General features: G+C 42.1%; 2 long non-coding RNA genes across 2 annotated transcripts in view; one reads left to right on the forward strand and one right to left on the reverse strand.

Moving 5' to 3' along the window:
• Window positions 1-18,077, reverse strand: part of LOC123598131 — a 41,750-nt gene extending 23,673 nt beyond the window's left edge. Inside the window, exon 1 of the long non-coding RNA XR_006712413.1 lies at window positions 17,889-18,077. This is a non-coding gene — a long non-coding RNA (uncharacterized LOC123598131). The remainder of the gene's footprint in view (window positions 1-17,888) is intronic.
• Window positions 11,043-16,170, forward strand: LOC123598130. The gene is made up of 2 exons (XR_006712412.1): window positions 11,043-11,199; window positions 15,959-16,170. It is a non-coding gene; the product is annotated as an uncharacterized LOC123598130 (long non-coding RNA).
• Window positions 18,078-18,328: the final 251 nt, after the last annotated feature.

Genomic DNA, 18,328 nt, shown 5'->3' on the forward strand with positions numbered 1-18,328 from the left:
TATATACTTTAGATCTTCATTTTTAACAACAAAGTCCTGGATTTTGAATAGAGATATTTTTATCCCCAGGAAATAATCTTCTTTAGAAAAAAAAAAAAAAATAGCTGGAAAAAAAAAAACTAGTTATATTGGTATGTGTTTAAGCCTTTATATTGAGAAGGGAGATTATTAGCATAGTGGTTTGAGAAAATAAGTAGGATTCCTGTTTAATGAAACCCATTTTCATTACTGCTTGGCTTCGTGACTAGATAGCCAAAGGCAGGGAGGGTGTGGAAACTGATGGTGAATGGAGCTGCTTTAGAGGCTCAGAGAAATGAGCTGATCACCCTGAAGTCACAGGAGACAAAGTGAGAGGACACAGGACCTGCAAAGCCTTGAAGAGAAACTCTGAGAGGATGGCAAGAGAAAGGGACTGGCTCCAACATGTGTCCACCACGTGCACGATACCAGGAAAGCTTCTCCGACTCACGCTGCTGAGGAAGCTTCAGGTACATTGCCCGTTCCGTGATTTCCTCACTAGCAAACACGACTTAATCACCAGTGAGAATGAAAACCGTCAGATTTCATGCGATACTATCCCCAGGAATTCATTTCACCCTAGAACATCGCTAGTTTTACCATCAAAGCTCAGAAGCAAACAAAATAAAACTATGCTCATTTAGCTTTGCACCAAGAAAGCACCAAATGCACAGGAATCGTGAATGGTTAATGAGAATGTATAGAGGCCTAAAAATGGACGTTTCGTGTATGAGTGTCCGATTTAGGGAGCAGCCTTTAATGAGGGATGCAAAACATGAATGTAAGATCTGGTTCGTCCCCCAAGAAAGAAAGTTCAAATCATTATGGCCAACCGTAAAATGAAGAGTAAATAAATACATACTTCCCATTTGACAGAGGGATATTAAAAGGTTTAATTCAATAATTGACATAAGGGGCATTGAGTTATTCAAATAAATGAGGTTACATAAAAGGGAAGAATCATAAACTTTCACATCCATGTGTCATTCCTGATCCTCCGGTCATTAAGCAAGGTCCGTACGGAAGTATTTTCCCCATAAATCATTTTCTGAACATCAAGTTAAAAACCCCAATGCCCTGGAAAACATAAAGAAGAGCCACCCTATATAATTAGTTGAGAATGGAGTTCTGCTAGCCACTCCTCCACTGCCAACACTGTCATACAGCCTCGAAAACATTCAATCAAGTCATCCAGTTGTTTACAAATCAGATGCAAACCCAAATACTGCAAGGTTAGCCTGTTCTTCAAATAACTACACTTCTGGCACAATTCCACAGCAAACTAGAAATACAGAGATTCAAGAGGTTCTCTGTTGTTGCTAATCTTTCCACTCCAAATTATGCTGCTGCTCCTGTATTTTCTGCAACATTTGCTCTTTTTCAGGTGGAGTTGACAATTCTGAGGTCACACTGAGTCGTCAATGGCAAGCTGACAGTAGGACATGGCTGTTTGAGCTAAGTTACTAATAAGTGAACCCATGGAGTGCCATTTCATTAGCGAATGTATCATTAAAAGCATCACCTCCATGACTTACTCATTGTTCTTTGCCCAGCCTGGTCCCTGCCTTGAAGCCTTAAAAATAAAGAAACCATGCTAGCCTAGTGAAGGGCTGGGACCAGCTAATTAGTGGCCCCCTTCCTGCATATTCTCTTCTCTCTACGGGCACAGAGCAAGAGCACTTCTCTCCCCACCCACAACTATAGTTATGAATGGATTTGTTTGAAGAAAAGAGGGAGGAGGACAGGAGATAATGAACCAAATAAGAGAAATAAAATCAAGGATCAAGGACAACAGCAGCTTGGGTCCAGCGGCCCAGGATCAATAACTATACTGATGATAGTATAGTTATTGCTTGATCTTATAAGTTGATGTTGGGGTCAATCAGCCCTGGATATAAGCCCATCTCCACCACTTACTGGCTCTGTGACCTCAGGCAAGTTACCTGAGGTTTCTAAACCTTACTTCCCACATTTATAAAATAAGAATAATCAGAATATCTGTCTCCAATGAGACACTTAATGTAAAGCACTTAATGCAAATGCCTAGCTACTACTATTAGCTTCAATATTTGGCACTGACAACTCTAAAATGACTCAAACATTTCCTCCCCAGGGTCTACTGGGACATCTTACATTCCCCATGCCCTAACGACCTTGTTGTCAGTCTGAATCCAGTCCCCAAACTTTGTGCTCTCCAAACACTTCTTTCTCACAGTACTTACTAATCCATATTATCTCCTGTTCAAAATCATAAATACTTGAGGACAGACACAGCTGGAAACAAAGTCACATCTTTCAAGACGGCTTACTAAGAACATTATCTAGGAGGCAAGGCAATTGGGTATGTTATGAAATAGAGAGAAACTTGACCTGGAAAAGCCTTCATTTATTCTTCAACACACACTTATGAAGAACTTCCTGTATGCCACGTGCTAAGATAGAGTGGTAAACAAGATACAGATTCATTACAGTCGTGATAAATGTTTCAATGCGTCATAGTCTTGAGGCCGTTGGAGGTTCTCCTTGAGGAATGACATATTAGGCAACTATGGCTGCAATTAACGCTGCATAATAAACCACCTTCCAAACTTGGTGGCTTTCAACAGCAAGCACTTCTTATGCTGACAGGTCGGCAGGTTGTCTGGGGCACCTCTGCTTCAGATTCAGGTGCCTGGGATTGGCTACGAGTCTTGGGTCAGATGCATGTCTGCTCTGTGTGTTTCATTCTGGGGCCCCAGGTGAAGAAGCAATAACAGCATAGGACTTGCTCTCCTCATGATGAGCAGAGGAACCCAAGTGGGCAGGCCCAACCTCATGAGCATACTTAAGGCCTTTGCTAGCGTCATATCCTCTAATGGTCCAATGGCCGAAAGCAAGGCAGGTGGCCAAGCCTGACATCGATGGAATGGGAAATATATGCCACCTACTCTAGCTCCCTTGAGAAACAGTCTCTCCTTGAGCAAATTTTAGTCAGGTTCCCCTGAACTCTCTTGACAACTAGCACCTAACTTTTGGGCTGCTGTGTTCATTCCTGAGCATTGTCCAATTTTGCAAGAATCCTAAATCAGTTTAATCAGAATCTCCCATCCTCCACTGTTGACCCTCAGTATCTATCAGGTTCTCCATCTCTTCCATCCCAGGTGATGTTTGATCACCAGCCTTCTTCTCTAGCCCCCCTACCATGTCCCTTGAAGACATGGGCAGTGCATCCCAATGGTTGTAACGGTATGTCGAGGGACTTTTTCCCATTCCTAAAGAGAATTCTGTGAGCCTTAAAAGGCTATAGAGGACAATATGACTACATGTTACAAATGGTAGCACTTATTCTCCTTAATTGAAATGTGGGAGTACTGTGGAACAAGGGCAAAAGTAGGATTTGTCTATCTATCATTGTGACAAATGGACAGTTTATCGCCTTGCATTTGCTCAGCACTGCAGGAAAAGGGTAGAAGTTCAGAAAAATCTATTTCCCACAGAGCAATTATCAATTTTAATATTAAATTTTAAAATGATTTTTAATTTATCAACTGGCCCCTGAATTCAGGGTGGGCACTGTCAGATCTCTGCCTTGGATATTAGGCTGATGATGGTTCATATCCAAAGTCCATAGATAATGAACACTTTGTAAATCTGTAGTGCAGTTCTTTCTTCCCACCCCTCACCCCCCCCCCCATTGTAAATTAATTGATCTTTTTTTGCCATTAGGAAGACAATCCACTGCTGTACTTTTCTCTCTGTCTCCTTCACTTCTTTTTTTTTTGGTTCAAACACAAAGCAAAACATTCCCAAATACAACCCAATTTTAATTAAAGCTACCCTGGTCCCTGGAAAAGCTGTATCCTCCTGCTTCACTGAGACTTTAAAGTTTCCTGCTTTGATGCAGTGTTGAAAGAGCAATAAAACAGGGGTGAGCGGCTTTAAAGTGAGAGGTCAGAAAAGTATTTGTCTCCTTTTGCCCTTCACTCTCTTGGCAGTAGAACCTTCCTCTGGTCCACAGTTCAGAGTCCAGGAGAAAAATCTGCATTCAGTAAAACCACAGACCAAAGTCAAATCCTGCTCACCAAATCTCACACATGGGAAACGAAGGCTGCTGCCACCCTGCGTGGCCTTGACTTGAGGCACACAATTCAAAAGCGTTTGTGGAGGTCAAACACTGGGATCCAGAGCTGTGCATTTTAGTTAACAAAAACTTAACTTTTCTCCAGTGCTTAAAAAAGCACCAAGGTCCGATCCAGGTTTAAGATGCATAATAAAGCGATTGAAATGCTCTTCACTAATCAGGTGAACTGACTGAGAAATTAATATACTATATTAATTCCTAGTCTTCCACATAACTTCTGAAAGTCTAAATATACCATGACTTCTTTTTTTTCCCCACCTTTCAGAATTGCTCTAATATCTCTAAAAGCCCATTACACCGTGGGAGAACTGAACAGAGTAATTAGTAGATTATTGTCAAGATTAGTGAATCCAAAGGTAAGCTCCTTATCACAGCTATCTTCTTTGGCAAAAATATTCTTATCATTTTATATGGAAATGAGAACAACCAACTACACAATAAATAGTGGGTATAATTTTCTCCCCAATTTAATGGAACCTAATGGGCCTACAGCTCCATGAAGGTAAGTGCGGCGTCTACTATAGTCACTGCATCATCTTCGACACTTTGCACAATGCTTGGCGCGTGAGAGGCATCAAAATATTCCATGAATGAATAGATCAATATTTAAGTGTATACATACATGAAGGAATATGTAAATGACTGCCAAGCCAGCACAAGACTGTTGAATAACACAAAATAACCCGAATCAGAAGAAAGGAGAGAAAACCTGGTTGTCTGGTAAAAGGTGTGATATTTTTCCCCAAAGGAAAAATTTCAAGGCCACTTTTTTTCCCCCCCAGGGAAAGAAAAGATCAATGCCAGCAGCCCAGCAGTCGCCAGAAGCCCCACAGAGTATGCAAACCTGATGGAGGAGAGAAAATTGAGGTGAGGAAATAGATTTCACTTTTGAGCTTTAAAGTAGTCATTATAAGCAATAGGGAAGAAATAATTATTTTTTAAATGATAAGCACTACCTGGACAATGTGACACTCTTCTATTTAAATGGAACTTTGTGAAATGTGTCTATTTGGTGGGGACATGCTTCTCCTGACCTGAATGCCTTAAGGAGTCTGTCAGTGTGAAATATAATTTTAAGAGTCAAAACACATCAAGCAATAAGTTGTTGGTCACTGTCGCCATTTTCCTAAAGAGCATGATAGAAAGACCTCTTCGCTCCCATCAGATGACAATAACATCCATGATTTGGAGAAAATGATTCTGATTCCCTTTATGCAAAACTAAAGAGTAAAGCCTTTTCCAGGTCATGACTTCGGTGGCGTGTTTTATTTTGTGATTTTTTTTTTTTTCTTTCTGGTAACTTACCACCTCTTCAATTACAGAAAGAAAAATAACCAAGAGATTGCATCAAATGGGACTCAGCTTTGGGAATTAGAATCTGTCCTTCTCTTCCTGAGCATAAAATTCGACCCTTGCCTTTTAACTGGCTCCTTTCATCCACCTATCCTCAGCCCCACATCTCCCCAGCCCACAGGGTCATTTCAGCACCTAGTTCACAGAACACCTACAAAGGGAACCAGGAAAAATCGTCTCTTGCCCAATGAGTCTTTTCAGCTTTGCCACCCCTTTACACCAATTCTAACAAACTGCAGCAGCAGACAGGAGCTATCAGCAGTCCCTGTCTAGCCGATCCGAAGCAATCAGAGAGGAGTCCCAATAAAAAAAAAGGCAGAACAAGTATAGCAGATAAAAGGACTGACCTATTTTCTCTTGAAATCTACTGACCCTTGTTTACCAGCTTCTTAGTCTTCAATAGAGTTGACGTTAGGCTTTGTAATGCATGATGGCCCTTAAGCACCAAACAATTGGAGCTGTTTAACATGGAAGAAGAATTGTCACCAAAGAGACACCTGGAAATTGTGTGAGGTTTGCCCATTCACATCAGAGCCAAGGTTCTGGAAATGAACCTTAGTTCCAGACAAGGGGGTTGATGATTAAGTATAAGTGGCCTTGGAAGTAAATACTAACTCTTCAATTTTATTTTTAAAAGTCCAAAGCAACTAAAGATCTACAGGAGAACAAAGGGCCAAAGGAAGCCTCAGTTCAGCAGAATACTCAGGGCCTAGGCATCCTGATAAATATGGAGTAGAAGCTTTTGTGCATTTCTTGAAATAAGCCATTAATATGTAATTATGTAAACACATATATGTGCAAATAGATAGGTGGATAGATAGGTGATAGATAGATAAATAGATAGATTTTGTTCTGTTCTCAATCCCTAAGATTTATTATTCTTAAGAAGCTGGCTTAGCAGCAAGACCAAGTTTGTTTCCTTTGCCTTCAAATACTTCATGTCAGCTCATAAATGTACAAATCAGTCAAATATCTAAACTAACAGCATTTCATCAGTCTTACTTTGCCCTTAATAATTCATCCCTCTTATGTTTACTCTAATACTTCTGCAGCATAAATATGCATGATATGAGGCTGTGTATGTTCAAGCACTTTCATGGATAGACTAACAGCGGGGGACTTTTGACCTTGGTCTGAAGAGGGAAAAGTTACTGCAATAACTAATGACAGAAATGACAGTCTCACACTTTAAATTAAAGAGGAAAGGGGAGAAAAACATTCTCAAGGGAGAATTCCTTAACAGCAATTTAGATTTCAGCCTAAGAGGTGCTTTTTGTAAATTTCATTTGAAAACAGTTGCTTTTCCTGCACCAGATTTAACAAGGATAATACCCATCCTCTTGCCAAAATCTCACAGAGATGTTGTGAGAAATAATAAAAGAATGTCTGTGGAGCCTCTGAGCTACTTGGAATAAAGATGCTAATAAATACAAAGGCTTCTTATTAATTATAGTAACTATCCTTGCAGGGGAAAAGAAAAGCCACAATAAAAGTGAGATTTGGGCGAAATCTACTAACTCCTAATCCAATTATTTTAGATGTTTTGGTTATTTTTTTTCTGACTCCCTTCAATTTGTAAGGAGTGTATATTAAATATTTAACACCTTATTTTCTCCTTGTTCAGAGGTTTTTGGTCCCCCCCACCCTGATATCTTGGCAAATAATCCCAGGTATTAACAAGGACCATTAGGATCTTGGATGGCTGGCAATTCAGCTTCTCCACTGCAATCAAAAAACCATAAAAACATAGATTTGTTGCCTTTGCTGTGCATCACATGTTTTCAATCTCAAAGGGATTTTTCCAGATGTTTCAGCCAGTCTTGTTGGTATGTTTGAAAACTCTGGTCTGTTTTCTGAGTCCATTTCTCCTAAAATACACAAACTCAAATGCTCAGGCCAAATTGAACTCAATCATCCTTCTTTACCATCTTTCAATGAAGCATTCTGTTCTGTCATTAGGTGAAAGGAAGAACAATACCTTCAAGATCTCACTTGCAGATATAATATTATGAGAAACTTGACACAGATTTATGTACCAGCTTGTAATGGCACAATTAGGATCTTTATCTGTGCCGGGAAACGTAGGCCAAAAGGCATTTTTCATTTTCTGAACAAGTACCAACCAAACTTGGAAGGCTGTTGAAGCTAAGTGGGAAAGACATGGGGTGCTTTGGTAAGTTTTACTTAGTGATGCTATTCCTGGGCCCAGAGAATGACAGACTCAGAAAATGCCATTTGTCCTAGCAGGGATTCGAAAACTATGCTGCAGGTATTACTTATGTTGGTAGGGTCACAATTAACATACCAGATGTGCAAAGAAAAAGGAACTTCGTTATTTTCTTAAATTTCTTTTTTTCCAACGTTTATTTATTTTTGGGACAGAGAGAGACAGAGCATGAACGGGGGAGCGGCAGAGAGAGAGGGAGACACAGAATCGGAAATAGGCTCCAGGCTCTGAGCCATCAGTCCAGAGCCTGACGCGGGGCTCGAACTCACGGACCGCGAGATCGTGACCTGGCTGAAGTCGGACGCTTAGCCGACTGCGCCACCCAGGCGCCCCAAACTTCGTTATTTTCTACAAGTGATAGAATCTTTCTTATAAGCTCTCCCCCTGCTGGGTAGCTGCTGATGGGGGTGAAGGGTGGGTAGAAATAGGCTTGACTTTAAATCTGCCTATTAATGACATTTCAACTCCTCATGGTTACATAGTTTTTTGGGGATAATTTTTCAGTAGATTCAAAGCTCGATCCCTAATGAAACTGCTTCTTCCTTTCCCCTCTTTCATCAGATGGTGCTTGGATATAGAGGATGAGTTGAAGCCGTCATGATTGGGGGATGCAGAGTTCTCGGTTTCATGGCAGATGTCCATGATAGGCTGACAGACTTAGCCTTTGAGTGTGCCCTGGCTGGACATCTGATTGTGCTCCTTTGAAATGAACAGCTGTAAATCAGCAAAACTCTTGGACAACTAGGCCATCTCCCTTGATGACTGTTTCCAAAATTGGATCTCACTAGCCCAACTGGAGGTCTGTGACCTACCTGTGGTAACCACCCAGATCCAGATCAGTCACTCAGAACAGGTTTTAAATTTGTTTCCTTAGCCCCACCTTTCCTCCTTCTACATCCCATAGGACAGAAAGCACAATCCCTTCCTCCGTAACCAGAATATCTCTTTCATCATTGACTTAGCTCAGGCTGCTGTAACAAATTACCATAGCCTGGGTGGCTAAGATAACAAATATTTATTTTACATAGTTTGGAAGTCTGGGAAGCCCAAGATCCAGGTGGTGGTTGATCTGGTCCCTGGTGAGAGCCATTTCCTTGGTTTGCAGATAGCCATCTTCTCATGGTGTCTTCATGTGGCAGACAGAGAGAGAGAGAGAGAGAGAGAATGGAAGCAAGCTCTCTCATGTTTCTTCTTAAAAGGGCACTAATTCCATCATTAAGGCTCCACCCTTATGACCTAACTACCTCTCAAAGGCCCCTTCTCCAAATACCAGCACATTGGAGATTTGGGTTTCAATATAGGAATGGGGTGGGGGTGGGGTGTACACATTCCATTCTCAGCAATCACAGTTTTGATTTCTTTATTCTGGGTGGTACATTCCCTAACTGATACTTTCCCAGGGATCATACCATTCGTGCTCAGCCTTGGAGGTAGAAGACTTCAAGGGAAGAAGATTTAAAGGGCAATAAAATATGTAGCTTAATATTTTTACAATATTATCCCTACTACAGAGCACCAAAATCAAAAGACTTTTTTTTAACGGTGCAAAGTTAAGAAATTAGCAGTGTCTGCATGTGTGAAAAGGCACGCATGTGTCTGTGTGTGCATGCACATGTGTGTGCGTGTGAATGGTTCTCTGTGTCTGTGTGTGTATGTAGACACATGAGGTAGGGGTCTGTAAAGACTCATAGGGAATGCAGTAATCACAACCTATGAGGGCAAGACCCTGTTGAATTATTCCAACCTTCACCATGTCAGAACTTACAGAGTATTTCATCACCTGCCATAGGTAATGGTGCTTTGAAAATAGACATGAGCTGTCAGCCCAAAACACACTCCCCTCTAGGAACCTGAATATTTCCTCCAGGAGGTATCAGGAAAATGTCAAATCATTGGAGACTGCCTTTCCAACCCCAGCTGGCCTTGACCTGGGATAAAATGCATGTTTCCTGAAAACACCTCATAATTTAGACTCTATGACAGAGGTCCCTTCTGGATTTTCCACACAATATTTATCCTGCTCTCTCAGACTTCCTCATGGAGAATAGACATAGTGCCTCTACTCCGTTCTACGGATTAGGCTGATGTTTAGACAATCTTTTGTTTTCCCTCTGGAATAAAGTAAGTGTATGTTTCTCTCCCAAATAATATCCCAGAAGTTATTTTTAAATAGACTCAACCTTATGATGAAATAAGGTAAGTAAAGAGGAAGTCAAGTAAATGAAATTTTTTTAGGGAAAATTCCATCTGGTAAATAATTATTTGCCATAAACTCTGGAGGAGTAAGTTGACCTAACATGGTAATCATCACACCTCACTTATAACCAATCTCTTTTTACAGCTGAGAGTGCCATGTTGGCAGCTTTCAGTTATGCACATATTATTTATGAGTTTTAGCCACATAAAATTTGCAAGTAATCTGCTTTCCTCATAACCTCTCTGTTGCTGATAATTGAGAGATGAGTGTAATTGAATTAAACTTTATTGATTCATGCATTGATCTTTTTTTTTTGTCAAGGATATATATATAATTTATTCTATAAATTAATTTATTCTTTGCTTGAAAAATCTTCAGATTGAAGTTACTCTTCTAAGTAGTGTTGTACAAACAGCTGTGAGTTGGGAAGTTAGAACTAGTTTTAAAGCCTGTCTCACTGTGAGCTTTCTATATGTGATCATCTATATAATGGAAATAATAATACAGAGAAATTAGGAGGGCTAAGTGAAATTAAGCTCTAGTAACTAACAGGCCATTCTTGTCACATTTAGAATGCTCTTTCTCTCTCTCCCTCTCTTCCTGCCCCTCCCCTGCTTGTGTGCTCTCTTAAAAAAAAATTTAAAAATGTATATATCCACCTTTATCTTGTAAAGATATATCATTTGTACTTATATAGATAAAAAGGAAACATATTTGTTTGCCTATTTGGGGTCTTCTTGACATAATTTATAGAAACCTAGTTCAAATTAGCTTAAACAGAAAAAAAAGACAATTGTTCAAATTTTTAGATATGGCTGGAGTCAGGCCCCCGAACATTGTCATCAGTGATCCTTCTCTTTATCTCCCTCCCTTCATCCATCCATCCATCTCTTGGTTCTAAGTTCTCTTTGTACATGGTAAGTTCTTTGCACCTGGTGGAAAAAATAGTCCCCAGTAAATTAACTCAAAGCTTCTGTCATCTTTACAGTTTATTGCAAAGAGAAGGGCTTCTTCCCTAACAAATTCAGCAAAATTCCTGAGGATGACTCTGATTGGCTATGTCTGGGTCATGTGCCCACTTATGGAACAATCACAAGAGCAGAGGAGAGTAACCTGATTGGCCCAGGTTGAGTCACATGCCTGCCACCATGGCAGAGGAGGCAACAGCTTGTGACCAACATCTTCACCAGGTTGGAAGGGACAATTGGTGAGAGAAAAAGATGGTGAACAGACAACATAATGATCTATTATAACATGAAATAACAAGCATGAAGCATTTTGGAGGTAGGCCAGGGGAGTGTATGAGGCCTTAATGCTGGTTCACCTTGCAAGAGTGTCACCTCTGCTAAAGAACGAGTGAGAATTATCCCTAGAACCTACATATACTTACAATCTTATTCCAGCTCAAAGGAAACGAACCCCTCAAAATTTAAACCCAAACCACAAGCTCATGCCGAAATAGATTTTTAACTCTTTAGAAAAATGACATAAAAAAATCCAGAGAAATCTTACCTGGAAGAAATCTTTATGAAACACATATGGGCATCTAAAGGAGCTAAGAGGCAAGTTAAATCCTCTGGTACACAAACCCAATGCATGAATACTTCAACCATGGGAATTTCTTCACTGGTCACTTAAAGATCCAGATAGAAAATACTAAGCCTTGATGGGAATTCTGCATTTTAAGGGAATTGTGAGGAAGTTAAGACAGTTCAAACTGGAACATAGAGATTTACAGAATATAAATGCAGTGAGAGATTAAGAAAATATGGATCATTTAATGAATGAAAAAGAAAAAAAAGTGATCTCTTCATTTTCCTTTTGATTCCCCCAGAGCCCATGTAACAGATTAATTGTAAAAAGATGCTTTAAGCAACCATCAAACAACATGAAGCTGCTGTGTGACAGGAATTGTGCTAGGGGCTGAGGCATTGTCTTGCCCTCAAGGGAGTCACTGTCTTGTGGGGAAGAAAGCCCCTTCAGCCGCTATTTTAAATAGAGGTTTTTTAAAAGGTGCTGCTCTACCATATAGTGTGAATTTAAGAGGCCGCACCTGCAACTCTCCTGGTAATTAGGTTCCTCCCTAATGCCTGAAAACCACCATTAGAGGTTAATTCACCTGGGTTAGAGATTTACATTTTATTTTATTTATTTATTTATAATTTATTTTAACGTTTATTTATTTTTTGAGACAGAGAGAGACAGAGCATGAACAGGGGAGGGTCAGAGAGAGGGAGACACAGAAACTGAAACAGGCTCCAGGCTCTGAGCTGTCAGCACAGAGCCCGACGCGGGGCTCGAACTCACGGACTTCTAGATCATGACCTGAGCCGAAGTCGGCTGCTTAACCGAGCCACCCAGGTGCCCCAGAGAGATTTACATTTTATTTTTATTTTTATTTTTTTAAAATTTTTTTTTTCAACGTTTATTTATTTTTGGGACAGAAAGAGACAGAGCATGAACGGGGGAGGGGCAGAGAGAGAGGGAGACACAGAATCGGAAACAGGCTCCAGGCTCTGAGCCATCAGCCCAGAGCCCGACGCGGGGCTGAACTCACGGACCGCGAGATCGTGACCCGGCTGAAGTCGGACGCCCAACCGACTGCGCCACCCAGGCGCCCCGAGATTTACATTTTAAATATCCCTGGTAAGAATATCACTTTAATCAGGGTTGTCAGTTGTTCATATTTCATGTGATTTAATCAATCAAATCATTCCCTGCTAATAAGCACCTCAAATCAGTAAACTCAGGAAATTGATTTTGGGGTTTTGTGTGTGGTCGGGGGGTGGGGGTAGGTCTTGAAGAGCAAAGGTAATGGAAGAAGGAAATACTGGACATGCAGGATTAGAAAACCCTCAAAATCTGATTTCCTCTAAAGAACCAATTTAGACTCAAGCTGGCCCAAGATAGCTGTGTTTACTCCTTCAATACACTGATGCACTATATCAGGGCATTTAGGAATTCTTACTGCTGTACATTGCACAATTGAATAATTATGTCTTATTTGGCTGGCTCTAGGCTCATCAGGAAGAAATGAAATTAATTTCCCCCAGCACACCTCCTGTCTCCCCCACTAGGGTGCCAGGTTTTTGGGTCCTCAAGGTTTGGGGGGAATTTGTCAGGTAGAGATGGGTCTCAGCAGACAATCACTAACAGACCTATGCATACCAACTGAGACCATTACACTGAATTTGTCTGAAGAACTTAACCCTCCATACCAGGTAGGGCTTGGTTCTCCAGGCCCTGAAAATAAGATGGGATTTACAGGTTTTAAGAGAATGTGGGGACCTTAAACCACATCTGAGTAGACTTCACAGGTTGAGTTAGGCGCACCACAGGGGGGCACCCTGGACTGAGAGCCAGGACCTTCTTGCATCTTCCAGATCTGCGTAAACAGTAGGATTCCAATGCATCAGAAGGAAGAAGAAGGAAGGAAGGAAGGAAAACCATGCATAGTAATTGATAGAAGACATCTCATCAATCCTCATGGATGGTTATTAACCAGATGTAATCTGATTTTGATAAAGAAATGAAGCAGTACTTGTAAACAGGATGGCATGGAATAATGCAATTCTAATTACAGAACCACCTAGAAGTTATTTCAGTAGGAGAGATACAAGATTAAAAGGAAAGATGTTTAAAGGAAAGCACGACATGAATAGTAGTTGACTCTCTGATGTCTGTTATAAAACCTTATCTATCAGTAATTGGATTAGGAATAGGCATTTGACTTCATATGGCCAATGAAAATGAGGGAGGCCTGATGAAAATTCTGGGGAAAGGATTCCTCATTCCTAATAAAGAGACACTAAAAAATGTCCTCTGGACATTGTATATTCAGATAAGTCTGCTAGAACTGCTGCATCCATATTGTCACCAGTCCAAGGACAGTCAGCACATGGAAGAGGCATGGCTAAGAGAATGGCTGAGAAATGGAGCTGGAACCCTGACAGGCCACATACAGGGCCACATACAGGCCACATACAGAACCTCTCATAGATGAGATGCTGCTTCAGCTTTCTGTCATTTGCTGCCGAGAACATTTGATGTACATGGTATGACTGTTTTGATGGGATCGTTTTGCACTTAGCACAGCTAGTTCATTAGGCTTCACCCAGGTCGGTGTCTTACTGCATGGTGTGATAGTCCCTCTTTTCCCCACTCCAACTGTTCTCTACCCTATAGCAAAGTGCCATCACTCTAAAAGAATCCAATCAGACTCTATCTCTGCTTAACCACATCTACAGCTTTTTCATTTTGTAGAGGGAAAACTGTCTCCCCTCACTCCATCCCATGCACTCAGCACACCATTCCAGCCATTCCTATTTTCCCCAACACATTGCCCCTCTTTATGTCTTTGGACCATTTATATGAATGTCATGCTGCCTAAAATGCCCTTCCTCATCTTTTCTGTCTATAAATGATCTTTCCATCCATACCTACCTCTGTGAATCCTTTCCCTGACTTCTGTTTGCCCTGTGTTTCATAGCAACTGTGTCTTATCTACTAGGACCTTTTCATATATTTGTCCAAATATAGCAATGTTCCCTAATTGCCTGTATGCCCCTTGAGATCATCTCTGCCACCTCAGCACCAAGTTCAGTTCTAGACCTGTAATAGGCCTTCAATTAGTGGGATGAATAAGTGAATGAATGAACAAGTAAGTTCAACTCCCCAGGATTTAGAAAAGTTAAGAACAAATTCTATACTATCTGGAGTCCTTCTGCTGAGTAAACAACTACTTCCCACATCTCTTGAGGGTATCACAGCTAACCAGTGCTCTAATACTCACAGCCCATACGGTGATTTATTTCACCACCTTAAGCTATATTCCTGATTGCTGCTTAGCCAAAAGGCTGGACCATTCTGGTGGGCATGACATTTTTATACTGTGTTTTAAATGTGAATATGAAAACTGACTTCCAGCCACAACAGGGTTATTTGTGATGGTTGCTTAACACACATATGACATTGTGCTAAGAAATCTAAATTAGAAGCATTTTAGGTAGTGACACAGGGACCAAAACAAATATCTGGTATATTTTTAATGAACTAGCTCCTAAATGTATTTATTTATTGATCAGACACGAAGCATGTATGTGTTTGTGTTATTTAACACACACATACACATGTAAAATATAGATGTGTGTGTATATATATATCTGTATAGGTGTGTAAAATGGTATAATTAATAACTTCTATGCATGTATTTGTCAATATGAATACATGTTGAGAGAATAAATGTACACGGAAAGAGGAAATAGGCGAGAACACAGAATAATGTACCTAGGCCTTCTTTTGATGCAATTTTTCTCAACGGCTCTGCCTCAGTTACTTGCCATTAGGACACAAACCATGGCATTTGGGGTTTTGACAAAGCTGCTCTGGTCTCTGGCAGTTTGGAAAGTTGGCTGCAAATGCAGGTTTTCTAAGTGGCTGCTTGTGATGCCATGCTGGTGGCATCAGTGCCTGGGAAATGCCAATTGCTAAATGCTTCCCCTATTTTATTTTCTAAATTTCATAGCCTGATAGCAGTCAGGCTGCAGGCATTGTATTCTGAAAGGATTACTGCACTTCCTGAGAAGTTAAAGTCACTCAGCTTTGGCCCCTATGGCTTGGGACACCAACCGAGACATGCTGCAATCACACAGCTGCAATAGACTGTCTCTCGTGGCTTATTGCTTAATGATATTCCCAACATCAGATCTCCCTTCTATTATGTAGACTCTTTGCCACCAACTCCCTTTTGCTTTTTTTAAGTCTTTTTCCATTTTTGTATTTACCTTATTTATCTTACCTTCACACTTCCCTGACCTGATTACCCTTAGACATAATCAGCTCCTGTTTTCCTTTATGTATCAGTGGCTGCCGCTTGATATTATGGTGTTATTTTAATATCGTAACGGAAAATGATAAAGGCCAATCAATTACTTTGTATTATCTATCGTGTTCCATAGGGATTGATTTTCCTCTATGTAATCATGTTTGCAGCCATAAAAACAAAGATTAAAAAGGGGTTTCTTTCTATTTTTCATGTTCAAAGGAGCCGTCTTAGTGTCCCTGCTTCATAATGCTGCAGTGAAGAGAACCAAATCTCATCTAGAGGAGTGGAGCCCCTAGGAGGTGGCCAGAGCCACGGGCAGGACTCAGCGCTGGCCCTTGGACTTTGGCCCATACCTTGAGTATTTATTTTCCCTAGTGCTCTTTAGAAAAATCTGGCATCACATTTATTATCTAATAAACGGCAATTCTGTGTCGGCTGCATGTTTTTTGCATATCATAGGAGGTTTGCGCATTGTCATTTTGCCTTCTCCTCGCCACATAAACTGCTTAAAATCTCCCACGTCAAATAACCTAGAAATGTACAGATAATGAATCTTTCCCAGTACCGCTGTGCCATTCACTCACTTAAATTTCAGTTGCCCGCTGAGGCTCCCAGTCCTTGAGAATAAATATACATTAGATGCAAGCAGGGCGCACGCAAACGCCAGGAGACAATACAAAGCGGGCGAGGCAGCTTGCAGGAGAGACCTGCAGAAGACTCCCTATCTCTCCAGCAGGGAGATTCTCTGAGCCAGGAATCGGATTCAGAGAGATGGCCGACAGAGACTGAGTCCTCCAATCACTAGCCTTGCACGCCCGGAGACTGGGGGACTGGGGGGCAGCTCCAACCTGCAGCCGCAGACACTATGAGAACACCCCTCCACAGCCCAGCTCTGCCACCAGAGCTGCCCTCCCTGTGATTCCCGGGACCAAATGGGTCGTTTGTCTTTTGTTTGGTGTAAAAATCCATACGGAAACCCTGCCTGTAGGAAAGCTTTGAGACTCCACGGTTTTGTCTGACCTCACTTTTATTGCTCCAATGTTCTGGACTCTCTTTGCCCTCCTCTTGCACCTAGATTGACTCTTCTCCCTGAAATAAGCAAATAACACATATTAAAAATCATTCCAGATTGGGGCTGGGGGGAAGGTTATGGGGCGAGGATCAGGGTTTGTGACGCTAACATTCCCCTGCAGCATCCACACGCATCCTGATGCCCGTGCAATCTCGGAGAAGGTTGGTGTCTCTGGGGCAGCAACGAGAAGCTCCCTGGGGACTGGGTTCAGCTGGGCTTCTCCTCTCCAGAGGCCTATGAGATTCCTCTCCCCAGGGCCCTGGGTTCGGGAAATCATTGCTTCTGACAGTTGCCACAGCTCAGACTCTGTGCCCTTTAGGATATGGTGTGGGTGTTATTTTGCTCCTGCTGTTGTGAAAACATGTGCATAACAGAAGGGAGACAACATGCTATGTACCTGTGTGTTTTGGAAGGTGGCTCACATAACTGTGTTCCGTTCAGCCCCTTCCTGAAGTGTCTGAGTTATGCTTAGCCCTTCCCAATCCTTGACCCTGTGTCCTCTGTTGCAGCTGCCTCATCCACAGAGTCCCTCAGGAGCAGCAGTTGCCTTATGAGCAAATAAGCCTGAGGAAGGGAGGAAGGCCCACTGCAAAGCCCGCCCTCCTCACAACAAAGCCCCAAGCTCCTGTTGGTTCATTTGGTTAAAACAAAGTCTCCACCTGCCTCCTGCAGCACCCTCCCTTTGAGAGTTCATGCTCAGAGCCACCGAGTCATTTTTATTATAGAACAAACAGTGGCTTAAATAGGTTGTCTCCGAACGGTCATTACCTCCCGCTCCACCTCCACCTGCCCCAAGCCTCCTGGGGTGGGGGCCAGCCTCACAGCTGCTGCCAGGCCTGCCCACTGCCCGCCCGCCCTCCGATATAAGCCCGAGTTCCAGCACTGAGAGACTTGCTGCAGTGGGAGTCGTCGAATGATCTGGAACTTTTAAGAAAGCATTCCAAACGTGTTGTGGCACACTTAGCACTGGGAGGGCAGGGCAGCCGTGGGAACGGGGTCAGCTTTCTTCCTCGGGGAAATTACTCAAATCAGCTTTTAAATTTATAGTCTGTGTTGTGATAATAAATAAAAATATACCTCCCAAAGTCAGAGTTTCTTTCGCCGAAGAGGTCCTCTGGGGTTGGTCCCTCCACTGCTACTCTCTGTTTTGACAGAAAACCGAAGAGTAGTTTTCTAGGAAATGCTCAGGAACTGGTGCCTCGGCTCTCCCTCGGCTTGCCTCCCTGGGCCGCTCGCCTGCCATCAGCTTGCTTCCTCCGCAGGAGCCGTTTCCATCGCTGACACCCTGCCCCCCTCCCCAGCCCACGTCCACGGTGGTTCCTCCTTCTCCAGTTTTCTCCAGCCAGAGCAGAGAGGCCCTCCCGAAGCAAAGGCAGTTTCGCTCTGTCGGTAACAGCACACTGATGTCTAATAACAAAGCGTTGCTCGGTGCTTCTCAGCCTATTACCCATGTTGTCCCGGCCTCCTCCCCAAGGCACCCCACTCCAGCCCACACCTGTTTGCAGCACAGCCCAGAA

Source organism: Leopardus geoffroyi, chromosome C1, assembly GCF_018350155.1.
Source record: "Leopardus geoffroyi isolate Oge1 chromosome C1, O.geoffroyi_Oge1_pat1.0, whole genome shotgun sequence".
Lineage (NCBI taxonomy): Eukaryota > Metazoa > Chordata > Mammalia > Carnivora > Felidae > Leopardus > Leopardus geoffroyi.